We start from the raw sequence: 17,817 nt of genomic DNA, 5'->3' as shown, positions 1-17,817 counted from the left end.
CTATCAACGAAAATAGAAAGTTTTGTAGTTTTACAAATTACAGAAAGATGTTTTAAGTACCATCAAGAATGATATATTAAGTTCCAAATAATTCGTTGACGATGGATACTGATTAAGATAGAAGACTAAAGATTGCAGAAAAAAAAGGCTTCTGTATTTTCTTGGGCTCTCTATTTTACGGTGTTCCAAATAAAGAGGTGGTTGTGAGCTAGAGCTTGTTTAACTTGTACGTAAATTCTGCACTGGTTATAATAAAAATAAAAGACACTTCAAAATATCTATTGTCTCTGTACTTTACGAATTATGTTCTAGCCTTTAAGGGTTTACAGAAGATCACAGCCTCGTTTTCTTTTTTAATACTTCACATGTTTTCAAACTTTGGAATCGCTCATTTGATTACAAACTGAAACACCTAGTGCCTTTTTAAAAAGTCAAAAGGGACTGGAGTGTAAACAGCTCTCCTTCTATGCGCCTTGTCCCCCAAACATCTAATCAAAATTTTGATAGAACCATCTTGTTCGGCATAGTCGAAAGGTTCAATAGCTAAGACTCTGAGGATGACAACTTACATAGTCCTTGGGACAAGAGCTTTAAGTTACACAATTAGCCGATTCTTTACACATAGAATTTGTTATTGGGGAAGGGGGCGTGTTTGACCCTTTGTGTAAAAAAAAAGGTCAATGACATTTAGGCGAAATTAGGAGGGAGTTTGAGGGGTGTCATTTACTACTAATCGAACTGCTACTGTCACCGTTTACGTTTCTACACCTACTAATTCTATTATGGTTGCTACTAAGGCTAAAAGTATCAAGGTGTAAAATTCGAAATGTGTTTGTCCTTCGGGCAAGGACTGTAAGTTACACATTTCGCCGATTCTTTAAATATACAAATTGTTATTGGGGAAGGGGGCGTGTTTGACCTTTTGTGTAAAAAAAAACCAATGACATTCAGGTAAAGTTCTCAGGAAATGTTGGAGGGAATTATCTACTGCTACTATCACCGCTTATATTACTACACCTAGTACTTCTTTTGTGATTACTACTAAGGCTACAGGTATTAAGGTAAAAATTCAAAATATGTTGATCGGAAGTCGGACTAAAATCAGAACACACCATGTGCAAACGATTGTCAAAAGGATATATCGGCAATATTTTAGGAACGGTTTTGAGTGTTCAATTTGAGGAACCAGGACATGATGACGAAGATTTACTCTCACAGAGAAAAAAAAATGAAAATAAAAGACATTTCAGATAAAACAGGCAGTAGTAGTAGTAGTAATAGTAATTTATTATATAAAAAAACAGAAACAAAAAATATCGGTAGCGTACCAAAAACGAGGGTGTGCTACAACTAAAAAGAAAAAAAAAGAACACAAAAAACAACAAGTTCAATCTATAAGAAGCAGGAGTGCGAAACAATGTAACAAAAAAAAAATACTTCATAAAAATTTCATACACAATAAAACTACATAATATCATGAGGGATTTCTTTTGTTCGGCATGAAGGTAGAGGACCAACAGACACACATGGAAATTGGGAGTACGAGTCTTAATAAGTCTTACCGTTTTACCTTCTTAATACGGTACTAGAAAATAAAATGATCCAAAAATAGAGGTAGGAGCTAATAAAATCTACTAACGAACGCTTGCTCATAATCTATAAAACTGAGGACTAAAAGTGTTTGATAACTCAGGCACTATCGCTCAGAAAATTCTTGTACAGTCCTCTTCTCCTGTCTATTTAACACAAAGTTTTTTCACTAATAGTCCTAGCTGCGTTCATAACTTTCTTCCCTAAGACACCATCAGCAACTGCACAAATTGTTTTATTAAAATTATTCCATCCATCTTCTACATAGTCCAATTTTAAACTCTTTAGTTTTATATTCAGCTGTTCCTGGAAAGTTTCTCTCAAGTTCTCATCCTAGAGTCTACCAACATCATAATTTTCTTGGAGGTAGTTGCCCTTCCAACATTTCAGCTTTAAATTAACCCTAGACACTATTGTATGCAAATGCAAAATTGCATTTGTCTGTAGCCATTACTGTTTTCCTTTCCTACACCAAATTTACCTAGCCTAGGCTACCACTTATACTTATTTCTACCGACCTGGGTGTTAAAATCTCCTAATAAAAACACCATATTTCTACTTGGGACCCTGTTTATTTGCTCCTGTAGCTGTTATTAAAATTCATCTGAGTCATCAGTATCTCCGTCAGTCGGTTCTTCAGGGGCATATTCTACTATAAGGGATACCCTGAACTTTTTAGGCATGAAATGAGCGACTAGTATTCTATTTATTAATATTAATTTAAAAACTTTTTCCACAAAATAAGTTTTTCAAAGAAAAGTAAAGAACTCCATTAAACAAAAAATTAGCAAAAATCAAATCAAATAATCTACCAAGCATGAAACTACCACAAATCAGAATCGATAAATAAATTAAATCCAAAGCAGAACATAAAATACAATAATTAACTGAGTCAAACTCAAAAGGGGCAGAAATTAACATAAGTTGGGCGCAAAACCCTAAGCCTTCCCAAGGCCAGAACAAAATTTGCACTTTACTGAAAAAATATAAATGTTTTTACATTTATATCCAATAATATTATTATTTTCATTACTAAATATCAGTATATGTATATTAAACTGACAATACACATTCATTTGTATTTTTTCAGTAAAGTGCAAAGTTTGTTCTGGCCTTGGGAAGGCATAGGGGTTTTGCGCCCAACATATGTTAATTTCTGCTCGTTTTGAGTTTGACTCGGTTAATTATTGTAATTTCTGTTCATTTGTGGTAGTTTCACGAATGGTAGATTATTTGATTTTATTTTTGCTCATTTTTTGTTTAATGGAGTTCTTTACTTTTCTTTGAAAAACTTATTTTCAGGGAAAAAGAAAATAATACTTTAAATCTTTTCGTTTTTTAAGACTTTATAGTTTGGCCTGCTATTTGTATGCTGGAGAAAAATTTTCAGCAACATACACCCTTTTAAAAATCTGGACACAAATAGTACTGTTTAATTTAGTTTCATACCTCTTCTAGTTGACCTGAAATGGAAAACTTGATACAATTTGCAAAAAAATCTGTTTACTTTCTTTGATAGCTTGTATACACTTACCCTATTGTGATTTGGTTAAATTTTAAGAGCAGAAGTGGGAGGGTTGGCGTGGGAGGGGATTAGTTGCCCTCAAATCACTTTCGACTATTAAAAATTGCATCAGCCCTTTCTATTTTCAGTCGAATGAGTCCTTTTCGAAGTTCCCATGACAACTCCTTCGATACGAAGTGCCCTGGTCTAAACGACAACAAAAAATAATACATTATACCCACTTCGATCTTTACCATAAAAATGTCAAGCCTTCCAATCACTTTTGACTATTAAAAAGGGCACTAGGTCTTTCGTTTCCCAATCGAATAAGTCCTTTTGGAAACGACAACGCTTTCTATAAGCTTTTATATGCCCCAAGGGCATAAATCACAACCCTTAACGTACAGTCTGTTAGGTGTGTTATCATTCACTAAGACCAAACTTTCAGAACTTTCTGCTACGTTAAAGATCATGCTATCTCAAAAAACGTTAAGCTATCTCAAATTTTGTTTGGATATGATTGGGGAAATAGTGAGCGTGAGAAGGACGGTAATCACTCTCCGATCACTTTTAACTGTTAAAAATGGCCCTAGCCCTTTCAATTTCCAATCAAATGAGCCCTTTTGAAGTTTCTACGACAAAACTTTCAATAAAAATCGTATATGCCCCCGGGGCGTAACTTACAACCCTTGCCCTGAGTGCTGGAGGGTGTCATTCTTAAAGACCTAATTTCCAGAACTTTCCACTACGTTTAACAAAATGGCTATCTGAAACTTTTGATTGGATGTGTTTGGAGGAATGGTGGGTGTGAGAGGGGGGTTAGTTACCCTCCAATCAGTTTCGACTATTACAAAGGACACTAGCCCTCTCAATTTCGAATTGAATGAGCCCCTTATTAAATTTTACTACTACTCTATCTATTAAAACCTTATATGCCCCCAGGGCAGAACTTACAACCTTTGCCCTTGGGGCTCTGGGGGGTGTGTCATCCTTAAATATATAATTTCCAGAACTTTCAACTACGTTGAACAAAATGGCTATCTCTAAACTTTGATTGAATGTTTTTGAGGGAAATGGTGGGCGTAAAAGAGGGGTTAATTACTCTCCATTCATTTTCGACTATTAAAAGGGCAATTTCAATTTCCAATCAAATGAACCCTTTTTGAAATTTCTATAACAACTTTCTATATAAGCTTTATATGCCCCCAGGGCATAGCTTATAACCCTTGCAATAAGGGCTCGGAGGGTGATTATCATCCAAAATGATCTAATTTCCAGAAGTTTCAACGACGTTGAACAAAACAAATTACTCAACATTTTGCTTGGACACGCTTGGAAAAATTCCGTATGGGTGAGGGGCGTTAGCCAACCACCAGTGACTTTCAACTATTAAAAAAGGCTTTTGTTCTTTCAAGTTACAATGCAGTGATACCTTTTGATGATTCTGCGACTTGAATAAAAACCTTATACGCCCCCAGGGCATAACTTACACCCCTTTTCCTGAGGTCTGTGGGGGGGGGGGGGGTTGTCATCCTTAAAGACCAAATTTCCAAAACTTTCAACTACGTTGAATAAAATGACCATCTAAAATATTGATTGGATGTGTTTGGAGAAAAGATGGGCGTGAGGGGGGGGGAGTTAGTTGCCCTCAAATCACTTTCGACTATTAAAAAGGGCACTAGTCCTTTAAATTTCCAATCGAATGAGCCCTTTTTCAAGTTTCTACAAAAAAGATTTCAATAAAAACCTTATATGCACCCAGGGCATAACTTACAACCCTTGTCCTGAAGACTGTGGGGGGAGTGTCCTCCTCAAAGGTATAATTTCCTGAACTCTGAACTGCGTGGAACAAAATGGCTATCTCAAAATCTTTATTGAATGTGTTTGGGCAAATGGTGGGCGTGGAACGGGTGTTTGTTGCTTTCCAATCAATTTCGATTATTAAAAAGGGAACTAGCCATTTCAATTTCTTTTCGAATGAGCCCTTTTTGAAGTTTCTAAGACAACGCGTAATATAAAAACCTTATATGCCCCCTGGTCATACTTTACAACCCTTGCCCTGAGGGTTGTGGGGGGGTTGTCATCCCCAAACCAAAGACCTTATTTCCAGAACTTAAAACTACGTTGAATAAAATGGCTATCTCAAAGTTTTGATTAGATGTGTTTGGGGAAAAGGTGGGCGTGAGAGGCGGGATAGTTGCCCTCAGTTTATAAGTACCTTATATCAGTTTATATGCACCTTATAAAAAACCTTATATGCCCCTAATACATCAATTCCTACAGAAAATCACTATCCACATCTATTCATAAAATAATACAACTATTCAAAAATCATTAGTTGCGGTCAAAAATGAATTTGTTCAATAATGCTTATTTTGAAGCAATCATGATACAATTTTTTTCTTTTTAACACTATTCAGACCATTGTCAGGTGGCGGTCCAAACGGTCGACGCATGAGCGCCATATATTTCAAAATAAAGATAACGAATAACGTAATCTCTTTAAACTCTTACCTTATCAGTAATTGTGGCCCCGTTCCCATCTTTAATTGGGACAAGTCCAGATTGACTATTCTGTCTCAATTTATTAACATGTCAAAACAATATTTTAATATGATGTCGTTTGGTTGCATGTTCTAGATCATGAGTAATTTTATCCATGGCCTCCATTTCACACCTCATTAATTCACATTTCAAAGCTCTCTCTAATTTCCTTACTCATTCCTTTTATTTTCATGTCGTCTATCACTCAAATACTTCTTGTATAAGCCTCTCTTCTTCTCTACTAGACTTAAACCACATTTTTTTATTCTAATATTCCTAACTGCGTTTAATCTTGACACTGCTTACTGATTATTAAGCAGTATCAACATAAAAATCAAAATAATTGTTATTGTTAACAACAATATCAATGCAATATAAACATTATATAATATTAATAATAATAAGATTATTTAAGCAGTGTCAAGATTAAATAACAATAATATAATATTGACAACAAAACAATAATTAATAATTATTACACAGTATCAAGATAAAAATAATATTAAAGACTATTTAAAGTTATTTTTCACTTTGATTTGGCTTTTTTTGCTTGTATTTGAGTCGGAAGGAAGGCGCTGTAATCATTTTTTCTCCTGGTGCCACCAACTCTAAGAACGGCTCTGTATATGAGCACCCTCCCCCCCCCAAAAAAAAAACACGACAAAATCCCTTTCCTTTCGATTCAAAACGTGTCAAAAAGGGTGATCGCTTGACGTATAGAACTCATACATCGTTTTATGCTAGTCCGTTTCTTTTTTTCCGTTTAAATTAATTGTTTAAAACTGTACTAGAGAATAACATAACCGGTATAGTGTTGGCGCTTTACTGAAAACTATATGTGTCTAGAACAGTCTTGGAAAGAACTAATAAAATTAAAATTTGATTTATAGTTAAATTAATTGCTGAAAGCTCGTCAGTTTAAGATTTTCTTTTACTGTAATTTTCATTTTATTTTCAATGTTGCAATAAGTACAAAAGAAAACATTTTTAATATAATTCGTTTTCAGTAAAGCGCCAATTACGCAGCAGACTTTAGATTTTTATAGTTAGAGAGCCGGGCAGTAACCAAACTCTTGCTTGTACTGATTTTGTTCGCTTTAAGCTTGATTTTTATATTCAATTTAAGTTTTACTCGTTCTAAGATTTATTTATTCATTTATGTTAGTGCCGGTTGTATGTTGGTTTGCAAAGATTGTTTATTTAATTTCTGTTCGTTTTGGGTTTCATTTCAGATAATAACTTATTCAAAATAAATATCATAAGCAAAGAATGGTAGCTAAATTTGTGTCTTCCATCAAAAAAAAGAACAAAGAAAAAATAGTCATAAACCAATACAACAAAGTATACTTAATTGTCAAAAAAAAAAAAAAATAAAGAAACAAAAATACAGAAAACGAGCCTTAAAAACATTTGATAGAAAGCAAATCAGAAAAATGGAATGTAAAAAAAAAGCAAAAACAATATAAAAAAGATACATATAAAACACAAAAAATTCGAAAGATGAATCCAAATTTGCCACATAAAAAAAGTTTAAATACTTAAAGTCAGACGAATAAAAATATTTACATCTAACAGAATTCAAATGTGCAAGAAAGGAGCAATTGGTGGTTAATGCTGCCAAAATTGTTAATAATTCTCAACATCTTAATCAAATAATATTATTTTTCCTTTTAATTTTTTTCCCTTTTTTTGTCAAATCAGGACAATCACCATCCTAAACTTCATTTTGAATATAAACGTCATTTAATATAAAACAAAAATAAAATTTATTTTTAAAGTTTAGTATAGTAAAAGTAGTCAATTTTTTTTGGATGATTTGGAGCTAATCTATCTCTTTATAGTATCTTTTATAGTGCTGACTGGTAGAAAGTTCTAAGGTAAATTGAGAAGTGGTACCCGTCCTTCCTAGTCAATTGTCGTCTTGTAAAAAATCAACTTTATACAAGATAACTATAAAAGTGGACCTGAGACTATTTTGGCCAACAAAATTTCAATTTGTTTTCTATTGATAATTCATGTTTTAAATACAATTCTCATTGCAGGTTTGTGCTGGTTTTATTATATCATTGCAATTTTTTCATCGCCTTTATTTACCTAGTAATCATTTTCTAAAGTTTTATTTTCGCCAGTTTTTGACCATAAACAGAATAAAACTCAATTTTCTTGCATTTTTCCTAATGCAAATTGTTGTGGAAAAAAGAAAACTTTTATCAGTCTTTTTAACACCGAAAACTGTGTTTACTGCTTGCATCTTTTTTATTCTGTCTGAAATTCCAAAAAAAAAAAACTAATAAATAAAATCTACAGAAGAAATGAGGGTGCATGAATAAATTCAATTTCCGAATTTGGCATAAAAGGTTACATTGGAGATACACTTTTCTAAACAATTGACTGTCTTTCGCCCAAAACATACAAACTTTGTAAAATACAAACTTAAAAAAATTAACCCACATAAACTGTGGGTAATAATTTTTTCTAAATAATTTTTCTACAAGAGAGATATTTAAATAAGAAAAAAATATGCTGAAGAGATTATTATTGACCAATGAAGTCGAATTCAAAGCCATGGGAATGTACATAATGTGGTTTCATTTCGAATGGCTAACACAGAAAGAAATGTAAGGTAATGTACAAAAACAAAAGCTGGTGCCCCTGTAACAAGGAAATCAAAAGAGCAATTGCACACATTAGATAGATCTGTTCAAAGCAAACAATGTCATTGATGGCTTCTTCCGTTTTGAACATATTTAAATCTGCCAAGATGTACGATTCCACGGGTATCGTGCAATTTAGCTACACTTTTTTTTCTTTTTTTGGGGGGAGGGGGGGGGAATTAAATATTCTTGAAGTTAAATAAACTCATAATTAGAAGATAAATAGACTCATAATTAGAAGAGAAATAGACTCAATAATCAGACTGATCTTAATCATTAAAATAAGCTTTTTGTTGATAAATTCGTCTTTCAGATTTTATTCTTTATTTAAACAATTTTTTTGTTGTTGTACAGATTGAATAAAGTAAGCATTATAAATTCGTAGATACTTACATTTAACAAAGCCATATCTTCTTGTATTTGCCATTTAGTGTCTTATAAAGAAAGAAAAACGAGCAAAAATGGGGTTTTTATAGGCCAAATGACGATACTGAAAAAACAAAGCGAATATTTCGAGAGGACAAACGCCTCTCTTCTTCAGCGCGAAACGAAACGATGTATCAATAAAAGCCAAAAATTAAAAGAATTAAAACCAACTACCCAACAACCATAAAAGCGAGTTATTCGCCTATATCCGCGATTTGCACAAAATCCAAAAAAACATGAACTGCCATCGACGGATACTAGTGAGCAACTGATAAATGAAAGGAATCAATTCATTCACTCGAAAAAACAAAACGAACCAGCAATTAAATAAGTTGGAAAACTATGTCATTTGATTTCGGATTTTAATTAAGGCATTTCTTGCAGACACCCTTTGAGACCTAAGGGGTTGTTCACGTGTGTGATTAGATGACTGGGAAAGTGGTTCAAGGTTTATTTCAGGGATTACTAACGTATCGGCTTCTATTTGAGAAAACCGAAATATGACTCGTTTATTCTTAAATCACCGGAATCTCTGTTTAAAGCTAGACCTTAAACAGAGATTCCGGTGATTTAAGAATAAACGAGTCATATTTCGGTTTTCTCAAAAGAGAAGCCGATACGTTAGTAATCCCTGAAATAAACCTTGAACCACTTTCCCAGTCATCTAATCAAACACATGAACAACCCCTTAGGTCTCAAAGGGTGTCTGCAAGAAATGTTTAAATTAAAATCCAAAATCAAACGACATAGTTTTCCAACTTATTTAATTGCAGGTTCGTTTTGTTTTTTTCAAGTGAATGAATTGATTCCTTTCATTTGTCAGCTGCTCGCTAGTATCCGTCGATGGCAGTTCATGTTTTTTGGATTTTGTGCAAATCGCGGATATTGGCGAATAACTCGCTTTTATGGTTGTTAGGTAGTTGGTTTTAATTCTTTTAATTTTTGGCTTTTATTGATTCATCGTTTCGTTTCGCGCTGAAGAAGAGAGGCGTTTGTCCTCTCGAAATATTCGCTTTGTTTTTTCAGTATCGTCATTTGGCCTATAAAAAACCCATTTTTGCTCGTTTTTCTTTCTTTATGTGATGTCAGGCCAATGTGGTTTAAGAAATTAGTGTCTTCAGATCTGATAAGACCAAATCCACAAGAATTACCAGCAAAAGATGGTCCTACGATTGGATGAGCCCCAACACGAGCCAACTTCAGATCTCTCTTCAATTTAGTCAGACCGAAGTGCCGAAACAAAATTTTCGCGAAGAGCCTTCACTTTATTCGGTCTTTCAAACAGGGACCGAAGTGCCGAAACAAAATTTTCGCGAAGAGCCTTCACTTTATTCGGTCTTTCAAACAGGGAACGAAGTGCCGAAACAAAATTTTCGCGAAGAGCCTTCACTTTATTCGGTCTTTCAAACAGGGACCGAAGTGCCGAAACAAAATTTTCGCGAAGAGCCTTCACTTTATTCGGTCTTTCAAACAGGGACCGAAGTGCCGAAACAAAATTTTCGCGAAGAGCCTTCACTTTATTCGGTCTTTCAAACAGGGACCGAAGTGCCGAAACAAAATTTTCGCGAAGAGCCTTCACTTTATTCGGTCTTTCAAACAGGGACCGAAGTGCCGAAACAAAATTTTCGCGAAGAGCCTTCAAATCAACTTTTAACTAGAAGCATAAATAATAATTAGCTAGTAGATAATTTCGAAATCAAAAATTTTTGAGGAGTTTTCTTTTCTAAGAAAGATCCTAAAAAGTAAAATGTATCCAGAGTGGTTAATTAACCTGACTTTTTCAAAGAGAAGGAAAAAGTTTCAAGAGGTTTCTAATGAAGTCTTGGAAACAACTCAGAAGAAGGATGTTTTTTGTTCTTTACCATATGTACCCGGGCTTCACTTAGTAGAGAAATAAAACATCGCCCCTTCATATCTCAAGACGGAGCATCCAACCCAGCGAATGCGTCTAGCCTTTTATGCGACAGATCTATCAAAATTTTTAGCCAATGGATTCTCCCTAGGTGGAATCTAAAGCGACACTTATCGTGCCCAAAACACATTCTTAGCATTATCATGATATCAACAAACGTCAAATCTAATGTTCTTCCAAAATTTTGCGAGTACTTGTTGGCCATTGTGTTACATTTATGACGGACAGCCTTTCTATCCGTCAGTTTTTCTCAAAAACAACACTAAATTTTATTTTTTACTGAGAACTGACATACCCTTTTTTATTTTTTACTGAGAATTGACTTACCTTTTTTGGTCTATGTTTTGCATGCTCGCAGGCCAACCCCATTATTCTTGATTCTCAAGAGCCCCATCGTTTCATAACCAAATTGGTTCTAAAACTATTTTGAATTTATTAAAAGTATTAAGTATATTAATTAAAAATAAATTCCATAACATAAATAAAATTATTTTAAAAGTAAAGAATAAGCATAAAAAGTATAGCAAGTAATTAGAAATATAACTAAGTTTACTTATATTATCAGTAAGCTTATCTTTTAAAACACGCATTCAAAATATATGCTTAAAGATTCCAAGGTATGTTGGTTTAATGCGAAGGTTGAAGCATTATTTGCCCTACTCTGCTTTACGAAGCATTTATTTTCCTCTGATTCAGCCTAATATTGATTTTTATTCTCTAGTATACTTTCTACATTTAAAAGCCATATTAAATCAACACAGATTTTACAAAATAAAGTCCTAAGAATCCTTAAACTTTTTAATCCATCGCATATTGCACTTCCAAATAAGTCTTCTACAGCATCTTTATATACTTATCTAGATATACTTCCAGTCCCTCAACTATTTACTTTTGGAACAATTATTTCCAAATTCAATTATTAGAATAAGAAATTACCGCCACATTACCTCAATCAAAGTTTGTTCAATCAAAGTTTGTTCAAAGTTTTCAATCAAGATTTACACCATTATAACACTCGACAAAAAAAGAGTATCTACATTGACAAGTATAGTGCTGAGATATCTAAATTCACTCCGTTTGTGTCAATAGCCCGGTGCTGGGATGCTCACAAGGATCTTATTGATAAATTTTCTTCTATCCATTTAACAAAAATGAATCTCAAATTTCATTTAGTTCAGGATTATTTTTAATTAAGCATCTTTTTAATAAGACAGTGATTTGTTTGGCTTGTTGCTCTGGGTGAATGTGGGCCACTCGGCTATCTTCTAGTATTAATTTATATTTAATAGTATTGAAATTTTTTTTTATATTTATTTATAGATCCTGGGCTAGCTGTTACTTTCATATTATTGTTGTGTTATTGTATCTTTCTCTAGGACTAGTTTTTCGAGCTTGTCTCCCCATGGGCCTTTGTCAATTATATACATGTATATGTTAATAATAAAATGATTGAACTTTAAATCTCATTGTCGAGCCTTTTTTTGGCAATTATGTGATGAAGTTGAATAGTACTTAGAACATAACTATATTTTTTTTTCAAATTTCAAGATAGAGAAAGAACAAATAGTTCCTGGGTCGCAATATTTTGTACAAGTAAACTCTCTACATTAGATGTTTACCCATTACTAAATTTAGTCTTTCAGTGATGAATCACCAACAATCACTGGACCACCTGAATTCGCTCGAGTCATTTGGAATAACTGAGAAAAACAGTTTTCTTTTAGTTTACATGATTGTATTAAAATTTCCCACAAGAACAAATCAGGTTATACAAGGGTTCAACATCATAAAATTGGTAATTGAACTCCTAAGTGAGAATGCATTACAAAACTAGATTACACCTTTTTTCTTATAAACTAACTAGTAGACATTTCTTTTTTGTGACATTGTGAGAATGGAAAATGTTTCCAGTGATTTTTGAGAAGTCAGGTTTGAAAAAAATTATTATATCCTTACATTAAAGCATTTGCTACATGCTACACTTCCTCCCCCTCCACTTTCTGAAAATCCTTAATCGAAATTTGATTTTCCCCAATTATTGTTGTTACTCTCGCCCCATCTATTTGACTCTTTTGCACAATTGCCATTCCATTCATATCTTTCTGCTGGATTCCAGCCATTATCTGAAAAAAGAATTCAAATTTAGCAAATAATTAGGATTAAAACCATAGAGAATGCGAATTAATTTTTGTTTTCACAAAACTTCTTTACTTACTGGCGAAAAATAAAAGAAGTTTCCCTGTTTAAAGGACACTTTGTGGAATCAAGGCATGTGTCCATTTCATGCCCATTTTTGCACTTGAATGGACAATTTTTTTGTGAAGCCGTAACAACAGTTCATAATTACATGATGTTTTTTTGGAATCTTGAAAAAGGGCCCGAAGCCCTCAGAACACGTTTAATAGCATCAAAAGATATTTTTTTTACAGCGATTCTAGTTTTTTTTCGTATCGTATCAGTTTTCTCGCTTTCCTAAAAAAAACAAAAAAAAAATTAAGTTCAAATAATTGTTTGTTTTTCTTGAACTGAATTATTATTACGATGTAAAGAGACGAAATGAGTGCGAAAAGGGAGTAAAAAAAATTATAATCATCAATATGAGTTTTTACGCTTCTCGTCGTCGTGACCCCCATTTTTTTTCTTAGCAGACCATCTTTCGCTGGCTAAAATGTCGGTTTTGAGATCTAATAATTAATTACCCTGAATCTGATCGTCGCTGGCTCCATCAACTGACGGGTCGGCCTAAAAAAAGGTGATTGCAAGATTTTTATTATAAACATTAAAAATATTAGAAAAGAGAAATCATCTATGAAACTAGTTTTCAGCAACCAATATTTAAAATCCCTCTTAGAATAAATTATTATCAACATACTGACTAGTCTTCACAACTAGTAAAATTGTAGAATCAACTTCATGAACATCTGAAAGACAGAATCAAACTCCGACTAGTATTCACAACTTATTCTTTTGATTCAAATAACTAAGCTTTGACATTCTCCTCATCATTATAGCTTTCAATCCTTGGAGAGTTAGAACTCACTGTCCCTTAGCACGTTTTACGCGTTGCAGTGTAAGCTAAACAGTTTTTGAAGTAGCTACATCTCGCTTAGCTGTATTTCAGTTAACAGGAGCACGTCACGATTTTCTGAAGTAGATGGGGGACTGGTGAGACGTCAGTAGTCAATGGATACAAGAAGTCATCTTTATTTTTCCAATCCCATTCCACGGCTTTAAGTTCAGAACCAGGATCTTCAAACCCCGTAACTGTGGAATTTTGCCGGATCAGAAGTTGGTGGTAACTGATCTGGGTGGACGAACGTGCTAGCAGTAGTCACCTTCTTTTTAAAAACTTCCCTGCCGAGTTCATTCAGATTTCCCCCTTTTGATGAGCCTTATATCTTGTGTGGAGCGTCTTCTCTAGCAATTCTTCCTCTTTCTTTAAAGCGGGCCTCAGAGTAGAGACTGAAGCTGCTATACAAGAATTGGCATTAGCCATTAGCTTCTCCAGAGCAAGGCCTTTTCCCACACTGTGAATCCGTGAAGTAGAGTCATAGCCTAAGATGGCGTGAGCAGATCGAATTAGATGCCATGTCTCTTGGCCCAGCTTCTCTTTCATTTTGTAAATATCCCATATTCGGGGACCTTTGATCGACTTCAGCTCAGGTGCAAAAAAACAGTTTCTTGTTTGATAGGTCACCATGACAACACAATAGAACCAAAAGATCAGTATCATCTCCAATTAAGGCAGTGTTGTAATATGGGAAGAATCAACAGCAGCTTGCAAAATTGGGACATCTGCATCACCTGGTGCCTAGAATACGACTAAGCCCTTTGATCAGAGATAAACAGCCAATATGCAGATAAACCTGGCCTTTTTTTCTTGCAGCAAAAGAGCTCATACTTTTTTACCTTCAGCTGCATATTTGATGTGAAGAAGATCTCACGGCCGATTATAAGACGTCTCTTTGTCGGGGCTATATCCTTTATGGTAGCTCCGCCATCGTAGCCGTCGAATACAATAGTGGCAGACGGATACTTTTGAGTCAGGTAAGCAGCATAATGGTCAACAACTTCAGAGTATCGTTCGTTTTTGGCCTATGGAATTCTGTGCAGAAGAGCTGCACTGTCGATGATATATCGAATGCCTTTGGGAAGGAGAGTAGAGCGCTCCTCAAGATTGCAAGCATGTGCTATAGCCTTGGCAATATATGGCTCTTTCGGAGACCGGGGCATGCAAGAGCTGTCAAAAAGTGATACTGGGGTAATTTTCAATTGTGACTTTTTAGCTTAAGGCTTTATCCAAGAAATCAGTTGGACCAAGTGTGGGACGAAACGTTGATATAATTTTTTAATGCATAGGAAGGTAATCAAAGTGGTGTAGCTGCCTTCAGTGCCTTAACTGTTCTTCTAAACGAGCCAACCATAATTTATCAGCCCACATATTTTTCAATTTTTTTTTTACCAACAATCAACAAATTGGGGGACAATAAGTGCTAAAAGAAACATGTCAAATGAAAATAAAAAGTGCATACTGATGAACATGAAACGTGTTTTCTAGTAGACATTACATCAGGTTAATTTGATTTTCGGACTCAGCCCATCATCTTGTTGTCAGAATAGTTGCCTTTTGATAGTATGGCGAAAAAGAGGTCACAACGATGAGAAGGGTAAAATCAAATATTGATGATTATGAAGCTTCTTTCCGGTACATTGTAAATCAAATTTGCTTTCATTTTCGGACTCAACTCTTCATTTTACATCAAGACAGTACTTTTTATACAGAAAAACGACCATTTACCGACGGTTCATTTTTTTAAGAAAAAACTGAAGCAATTGACACAAAAAGTAAAAAAAACTAGAATGTGCAGCTTTGGATATGTTGTTGAAACTTTTTTTTCTCTACAAGATGTTTAAAGCTACCCATCAACAGCTAAGAGCCTGAGAAATTTTTTATGTAATTATACTGGGTTCTATAATTCCTGGCTCCCCCCCCCCACCCCCCCCCTCAAAAACCAAAAGATGACGAAGTAATAAATTGATATATTAATCAGAGATAAGAGGAGATTAAATCGGCAGTGAGGAAACTGAAAAACAATAAAGCAGCTGGCACCTGTGGCCCCGCTTCATACCTACTTACTACGGAAGCCATGCAATGATACTTTGGCTGCAGATGGCGTTCAGCGTAATCTGGCGCATCTGGTCAGACTGGAAGAAGCGAATTATCGTGCCAGTGTTTAAGCGCAAGGGAAGCAAGACGGATTGCAGCAGCTACCGTGGCAGCACCCTACTCTCTGTTCCTGGAAAGCTGCTTGCAATGCTCCTGTTGAAACATGCAATTCTACATACTTTGCGCTGCCCCTAATAAGCCGGATTCATGCCAGAAAGATCAACAATTGAACAGATTCATACGGTCAGACAGATCGTTTAGAAGACAATGGAATTCAACAAAAAAGCTTACATAGCTTTCATTGACTTTTGTTCTGCCTTTGACACTTTTGATAGGCAGTCTCTTTGGCTAATCCTGAAACCTGCGGGCCTATCAGCAAAGATAGTCTGCCTCTTTAGAGAACTCTACAGTAGCACAGAAAGTGCTGTCCCTGTTAACGGGAAGTTTTCTTCTTGTTTCCCCATCAAAAATAGTGTACGGCAAGGTTGCACTGCTGCACCTGAGCTGTTCAACTGCGTCATCGACCACATTTTGACCGAGACACACCGTGTCCACCCTTTTGGCATAAGTTATGCCAGTAGGATATTGCCTGATGTTGACTTTGCCGACGATGTAGCCGTCTTTAGCGAAAATTTCGACCAACTTAAGTCTGCACTCGAGACGCTCACCTGCACTGCCTCCAGAGTTGGGCTGCACATCAACTGGAAGAAAACGAAGATCATGCCCATAGAAAAGACCGCATCGGCATCACCCTAACTGTTGCGATGAACGGCCAAGCTGTTGACGTGGCAACGCAGTTCACTTATCTCGGATCAATTATATCATTAAATGGTGGACTTAACACCAAAATATCAAGCCAGATCAGCCAAGGCAAATTCTGTATTCGGACGGCTCCTTAGAGCAGTCTTCCAGAAACCGCAAATTAGTCACCTTACAAAAGCCCGTATCTACAACGCCACAGTATCAAGCATCATGCTGTACTCTTCTGAGACATGGCCGATAACCCAGACACAGCTAAGAATGATCGATCCCATCCAAACTAGACACCTGCGTTGAGTTGAAGGCTTCAAATGGTATGACAAGATCCGCAATACTGAGATCCTGAGGACCTTCAAGTTAGCAAACCTTTCCACCCAAGTAGAAGCTCGTTCTCTAAGATGGTACAGCCACTTACTCCGCCTCCCTCGAACCAATCTTCCGAAAATCATATCGGAATTCAATCCCGTAACTGACTCTAAACATCCTCGGAGGAGACTGTGCATGAGATGGGCTGATGCTATAAATCAGTACCCTCTCAACCACAAAATTGACTCTAATGAGGCCCCATCCCTAGCCTGGAAAGGGCTGCTTGGAGAAGACTGACAGCGCTGTCAACCAGTTCTCTACACTGGCGACCCTGCTGAGCAAGAGTGTTAAGGCAAGTAAGTCAAAGTAAGTCATAGTTTCCCAAGCATCTTATGGAAAACCTTTATCATTAGAAACAGATATCATTTTGTAAAACTGTCAAAATGGGGAAGCTGACCAAAAATATGTTTTTCCAAACGTTCCAGGAGTAGTTGGGTCAATTCACAAAAGAAATATGAGAGGTTTATCTATGGACTGCAGTGGTCAATAAAACTGCAGACTTAAAGTTTTAATTGAAAAAAAAAAAAAAAAAAAACAGTACCTTAAACTATTCTTCTTTTTAAATATTCATTACATCTGTCATTTTTACTGATAATTAACTTGAAAAGCTATATCTGCGAAAGAAATTTTTCAAAGAAACTACTACAAATCATCATCAATAGATAAATGACAACCCAAAACGAACAGAAATTGCAATAAATAAACCAGGTCAAACTCGAAACGAGCAGAAACTAAGATTAGTAGGGCTGAAGACCTCCAAGCCTTCTAAAGACAAGAACATAATTTGCACTTTACTGAAAACAAAATTAATTTTAATTTTTTTTAATTATTATTATTTTTTTTTTATACTGTGAGAAACATTAAAATTCAAATCGAACTAAGGATTATTTTCAAT

At 35.1% G+C, this 17,817-nt stretch overlaps 1 long non-coding RNA gene across 5 annotated transcripts in view; it reads right to left on the bottom strand.

The window, feature by feature from the left end:
• Positions 1–17,817, bottom strand: part of LOC148940815 (uncharacterized) — a 51,868-nt gene that overhangs the window by 14,568 nt on the left and 19,483 nt on the right. For 3 of the 5 annotated variants that reach the window (XR_016143351.1, XR_016143353.1, XR_016143352.1), the window contains 2 exons: positions 12,587–12,753; positions 10,958–11,051 (listed from right to left, as the gene is read on the bottom strand). This is a non-coding gene — a long non-coding RNA (uncharacterized LOC148940815). Of the gene's footprint in view, positions 1–8,685; positions 8,724–9,832; positions 10,373–10,957; positions 11,052–12,586; positions 12,754–17,817 lie in introns of those variants that run through there. The other 2 variants (XR_016143355.1, XR_016143354.1) reach the window with 2 other exon arrangements.

This window comes from Artemia sp. Qi Xiang Cuo, chromosome 19 (genome assembly GCF_049724085.1).
Source record: "Artemia sp. Qi Xiang Cuo chromosome 19, ASM4972408v1, whole genome shotgun sequence".
NCBI lineage: Eukaryota > Metazoa > Arthropoda > Branchiopoda > Anostraca > Artemiidae > Artemia > Artemia sp. Qi Xiang Cuo.
The sequence above is the reverse complement of the archived record's forward strand: the minus strand, read 5'-3'. Positions and strand labels throughout refer to the sequence as shown.